At 31.2% G+C, this 6,665-nt stretch overlaps 1 long non-coding RNA gene across 2 annotated transcripts; it reads left to right on the top strand.

Annotated features, from left to right (window-relative positions):
- The first annotated feature begins 4,513 nt into the window (after window positions 1-4,513).
- LOC148202248 (uncharacterized) lies at window positions 4,514-6,437 on the top strand. Of its 2 annotated transcripts, none has more exons than XR_015785124.1 (2): window positions 4,514-4,963; window positions 5,381-6,437. It is a non-coding gene; the product is annotated as an uncharacterized LOC148202248 (long non-coding RNA). The 2 variants fall into 2 exon arrangements; XR_015785123.1 differs by having other exon boundaries at window positions 4,514-5,025.
- Window positions 6,438-6,665: the final 228 nt, after the last annotated feature.

Below are 6,665 nucleotides of genomic sequence, written 5' to 3'. Positions count from 1 at the left end.
AAAGACTACACAATCCATTTTCAAAACTTATTAACCAAATATTGGGATAAAAATAAATTCTAATTTCACCTTTACGTTTAAAGATAAAAACGCTTACAAAAAAATTTACTTGTATAACTTTATCATAGTATTTAGAATGTATTCCTTTGAAAAGGTGAATATTTGAATAAACTTGAGTTAATGAATTTTAGTTATTTCTTTTTTAAGATATTTGGAATTAAATGAATGGATTTAAAAATAAAGTTTGTAAATGACATACATGTATAATTCATTAATAAATTGATTTCTTCGGTTATAAATCATGAATTTATTTTTCCACCAAAAAGTAGTTTCACTTCCACTCATTATCAATAGAAATATAATGATAAAATGACTATTTGTTCTTACAAATCTTTAAAAATATGAGATTTTGATGGTATTTCACAATATTAAGATTTAGGATTGATACATTGATCTAAATCAATTTCTTATTGTGTAATATGAGTCTCTAATGGTTGAATAATTCTAAAGAAACAAATAAAAGGTTGGTAATGGTTGATATGAATAGAAGAAAAGACAAGTGTAAACAAACTATTTTTGAATAGTTATTTTAACATTCAACTAGTGTTAGTTAAGGTATATCCACCATCGCACTCTTTTAAATAATTGTACTAATTATAAACTAATGCATTGTTAGGGAACGAGAGACGTGCTAAGCACTATTTTAATCCAGTCAAATCATACTTCGTTGCTTGCTACATTCGATTTACATCATTATTATCTATCGTTATCACGTTTTACGAGACTAAACTAAACACAGTATTATGGGAATGTCACGTTCATCAAAAATTTAAATTTTAATCCACTTTGTCATAGAAATAAAATAAATTAATTCCCTTAGTATGATGTCGATTTATCTATTTATTTTTATGATTTTTTTTCATAGGTAAATGCTTGCTTTCACATGGGATAAGTTGTAGAAAATTCATTACTTATTAAATGAAAATTCGGAGTGTTTAAGATCCTTTTTAGGTTACTTTCAAAACGTCATATTATAGTTTCTTGTATTTATTTTCTTGCTGTCTTTAAATTAAATTCCTCTTTTACTCATTTTTAATATATAAGAAATTGATAGAGATAGATAATGATTTTATTTTTGTTTGATTAGTGATTTTTATATTATACTATTTTACTTAACCATTAGATTAAAAATGGTAGTGTTTGATGAATATTTAGTTTTTAATTTATAATCCTCTTTTAGGTTGCTTACTTTAGGTTTTGTATTTCAAAACGCCATATTTTAGTTTTTTTAACATTTTTTTTTGTCTTCTTCGTATTAAAATTATCTTTAACTTGTTTTTTTATATAAGATATGGATGAAGGTAGATATTTATTTTATTTTATTTTTATTATACTATTTACTTATGTAACATCTCAAAAATATAATAGTAAACTATATAAAAGAGTCATCACAAATCTAATATTAACAAAAACAGTTGATAAAGACAAAAGAATAAAGTAAGGTTTAGAGTCATCTAAAATAACTATAAAAATTCACTTTATATACAAATTAGAGATACCAAAACTATAAACAAGAGGACTATATATCTAAGACGGCTACACATATCCTCCATCTAGTGTCTGCTTTAGGAAAACCTTATCTCCATCTACTTACACTCACAAGATTATCATAGTAAAGAAAAGAAACCAGAAGAAATATACATACACAAATACAAGTAGAAGGATAAGCTAGAATACAAACAATTAAAGATATATTAAAACATGTTAAATATTCACCTAAGATACACACAACACATCCAACCAAGCAAACACTTTATGTATGATCGCACTTTGATTTGACCATCCGGATTATCATGAATATTGAGCTATTACAGTTCATGTACTTATTGTGGTCAAACAACTGGCCCACCCCAAGCTACCACACAAGGTTAGTCTGTTATCACTCGCCTTAGACCAAGGTAAAGACCCTAGACTAGAAGCTCCTGCTATTCTCACGACATGTCTCACCCTTCTCTACTTGAGAATGAGTGACCATTAGAATGTAAGGATGAACTCCAAGACTGAGCTTCCCATATTCATACTTACAATACTTGAAACCACCACTAAGAAGTTCCTCCTTGGAACTCTCTTCCATACCTTTGAAACCATTGAAATCACTTCAAATTCACATAGTACACCAATACATGAGACTATTGATCATACATTAAAGAAATAGAAACACTCATAAAAGTCATCAGAAATCACACAATAACACAATTTCTGCATGGCATTTTGATATTCACATTTAGGTAAGGAAAACATCTTTGAAATCCTCACCAACAGCTCTGGAAGAGTCTAAAACCTCCCACAATGACCTAAAAAACGTCAAAACTCGATGTCTAGAACCTTGAAAACTCCCCAAAAACTATTGCAGGGCATTCTAGTAATGCCCGAGCGCCTAAGAACTAGTGCTCAGCATAGGGGCCACTGGAAACGGAAGCTCGGTGCCCAATTTGGGTGCTAAGGCGCTATCAGTAGATACCAAACTCAATTTTCTCACTTTGAACACTTTACCCCCAACTTCTAAAGGGCTCTATGACTCTCTGGACCTTAACACCACTACAGAATTGCACATAGATAACGTTGAATAGATAACACTTCTTTAAATAAGCGTTATCTATAAATTTGGAGAACAATAGATAGCGCTTGTTTAAAAAAATGTTATCTATAACTATGTCAATAAATAACGTTTTTTTTTAAGTGTTATTTATAATTTTTTAATATTATTTTTTTAATTTGTAATTTGAAAGCGCTTTTTTGGAACACTAACGCTTTTTATAATAATCGCTATCTATAATTGTTAAAAAAATTTCAATTCGCGCTTCTCCTTTGATGTGTGTTTGCTTATTTGTTTCTGCTTTCATTTATGCTTATTCGATTCAGTCTCTGCCATTTTCATCTGCATGTGGCTTTCATTAGTGTGTGGCTTTCATCAGTGTGTGTGGCGTCTTTGCTCCTTTGCTTCAGTTGTCGTTTTCATCAGTGTGTGTTGCCTCAAGATGTAGGGCTCCTTTGTTTCAGAGCTGCTGTTTTAGGTATCATGTTCTCTCTTCCTCCTTTTTTTCTATGTTTCGTTCTTCTTTGCCCTATTTTCATGAAAATGCTATTGAATTTAATTTATTTTCCTTTCATATCTGTGCATTTATGTTCATATATTTATATTCTATTTTTATATTTATATTCCATTTTTATATTGTTTTAAACAGTTATATATATCAATTGTACTCTCTCCTTATATGATGAAATAATATACACAATTTTCATCCTTTCTTTTCTCGTAACATGGTATCAGAGCCATGGTTAAAGCTTATCCTGGCGAGTTCTAAGTGGACATTATATTCTTCTATTCCACCCGCTATCGGGCCGTTATCGGACCACCCAATTTCTACTATCACGCATGAGATGTCTATACCTCGGCGTGAAGGGGGGTGTTGGAAGTCCCACATCGATTAGAGATAAGACCAAATTATAATATATATGTCAAAAGTGATTATGCTCATATCATCATCTTACTTGTTTATGTAGATGATATAGTCTTGGCAGGTGATGACATCCAGGAAAATCCAAAATGTGAAGGCTCTACTGAAGGCAAAGTTCAAGATTAAAGACCTAGGCCAACTCAAGTATTTTTTGGGCTTAGAAATTGCAAGATCTCTAGAAGATGCAGGATTGTTGGGATGTCAACCTATTTCTACTCCCATATAGCCAGACACAAAATTTTCCAAGACAGAAGGGAAATCCTATTCAGATGTGCATGCCTATAGAAGACTTCTTGGCAGGTTATTATATCAAGAACAATCCAGGACAAGGATTATTCTTTCCCTCCAACATAGAACATGCTCTCAAGGCTTTTAGTGATTCTGATTGGGCTGCTTGCCCTGACACTAGAAGGTCTATGACTAGTTTTAATGTGTTCTATGGTGCATCCTTAATTAATTGGAAATCTAAGAAACAAGATACTATATCTAGATCATCAACTGAAGCATAATATAGAGCCTTAGCTTCCACAACATGTGAAATTCAATGGCTTTTGTATTTGCTCCATGATTTGAAACAACCTCTACCACAACCAGTTCCTCTGTTTTGTGACAATCAATCTGCTATACAAATTGCACAGAATCCAGTCATGCATGGGAGGACAAAACATATTGAAATTGATTGTCATCTCATAAGGGATAAAGTTCAAGCTGGTGTAATTAAGCTCCTGCCCATTTCTATTTCAGCCCAACTTGCAGACATTCATACTAAAGTTTTGCATCCAGCGCAATTTCAATCTTTGTTGTCCAAACTGAGCATTAAAGATATATATGCTGCAACTTGAGCGGATATTAGATTTAATTTATTTTTCGTTCGCATTCATATTCATATATTTATATTCTGTTTTTATATTTATATTCCATTTTTATATTGTTTTAAACAGTTATATATATCAATTGTATTATCTTCTTATATGATGAAATAATATACACAATTTTCATCTTTCTTTTCTCTTTAACAAATGCGTTTCACATAAGGTGTTGATCGCGCCACTGCCTCTGAAACATTTGTTTTAGAGCTATGTTGGTGTACTGGTGTAGGATCTATGTTCGTGCACTAGATTTAGGAACTCGTTCTCACTCACTTCGTTGCTAGGGCAAGCCTAGAGAAGATAGCTAGGGTTTCGAAATCATTAATTTGTTCAAAGCTCAATTGATTTGTTTATCCCCAAAATCCCTAAATCTTAAAACCCTAGATCGCTCTCTTCTTTCTTGTGATTGAAACACTGATTCTTAGCACAGAATGTTGTATTGTTAAGAGATTGAGATTGAAGCGAAGGCGCTGCGTTTTGAAGAGGTTGAGTCTTCTGAAATTGTAGGACTCTTAATCACTATTGAATGTGGAAGGTTAAAAGTTTCCATGGGTGAAATTGCTATACTACCTCAAGGTTTTCGTTTTTCTTTGTTGCAGTTCAAGATTTTTCTCCCTTCAATATCTTTACTTGGCATGGTAATTATTTTCCATATAAGGTCAATAATAAATATTAGAACTTATGACATGTAGAAGTCTTACTTGTGTTGGTCTAGTTCCACACTTAGTCGTGAATTAGATTCAAGTGAAGAATCAATATCTCTTTCTCGTTAACAACCAGTATGCGGACTAGGAAGTCTATCTTTTACAAATGGGCAATTTTGACCATGTTTATCTTCTATATTATTGGTGATCTGGGTTGTTGAGATCTTTCTTTTTCGAATATCAATTTTCAACTTGCTTGTTAGGAATTCTTTATTATTTTCTAATGCCAGTATCATTTCATTAATGGGTGCCTTCAATTTTTGGGTTTCTTTTTGTCATGTTAATACAGGGTTTCATCACAAATAATGAAAGGGCATTAGAGGAGCTATTTGTAGATGAAGAAGATAATTATAGCAGTGTTACATGTTTGAATGTGACAGCAAAATGAATTGCTACAGTTTTTTGCTTCTTTAAGAGGATAATTATAGCGGTAATACTGGAGATTTGACATCCTCTTTTCTAATTCTCAATGTTGTGTTTTGTTTTTTGGAATGATGGGATTTTGACAATGCAAGATTCACTTTCCCCTGTATCCAAATATTTTGTTTTTTGTCTTTTTTTTTCATAGATCTGTTGATTTCCTTTAGAAAAAGTAACAGGAAAAAAGCCTTTAAGGATTATATTTTATAGGTATGTATTTTTAATGTATGTTAATTATGATGCAGGGGCTAGTTTTTTAAAAATTATAGTTTGTTGAAACTATTCTGCTAACAAGAAATTCGAACAAGAATGGTGTAAGAAAAGGGAAATTTTACCAAGTTCTACTGTATGAGTTGAATGCAATTCGGAAGTTCAGAATCAGAATCTGTTACACATTCCCACATACATTCTAATTCTTCAATTTATACCACATGTTGTGACAAGAATACATATATGTATATGCTGGCAGGCATGTGCTTCTTTAGAACCAAACTATTAACCTTTAGTAAATTTCATAGTTGTACAAAAAAGACACCGTACTCGGTTGTTTGCAAACAACCACAAGGACAGAAACAGTACAAATAAGAGTGGAAATATATTGCCTGGTATGATGAGTGTACCTGAATTGAATGGCTCATGTAAACAAATAAATGAGTAAATATATTGCTCTGTCATCCAACAGGATTTGATTTTTATCTTTGCAGTCATGCCGGTATCCAGGAGGAAGATAATATATCTATTTTATGCTGAGCTTTATGATCAGAATGATATAGGTAAAGATATCCTTGATTTTTTTCTTCTATTTGTTTTTAGAGGCTTGGTTTCTACTACCATCGTCATCATGTTTCAGTGATGAAATTAGTTCACAAGTTCTTTGTTGTAATACTCATTACTATTTAACCTATTTAGATTACTTATAGTTTTTATGGCGATGTATTATATATATATATATATATATATATATGTTATGATTGTATATATTATCTTATAAAATAATATCATTTCATGACACGTACTAGACGACTTAACGATTAAATTTTAAAATATTATTGTATCAATAGTTTTTATTCATGTAAATGAACATTCTTTATGAGACATTTGTCATATTTTTCTCAATATTTTATATTTTTTGTATATAATAGAACCAATGTGGG

The sequence above is a fragment of the Vigna umbellata genome, chromosome 3 (assembly GCF_029865625.1).
Source record: "Vigna umbellata cultivar VRB3 chromosome 3, Vumbellata_1.0, whole genome shotgun sequence".
Classification (NCBI taxonomy): domain Eukaryota; kingdom Viridiplantae; phylum Streptophyta; class Magnoliopsida; order Fabales; family Fabaceae; genus Vigna; species Vigna umbellata.
This window is presented reverse-complemented; position numbering and strand designations above follow the sequence as displayed.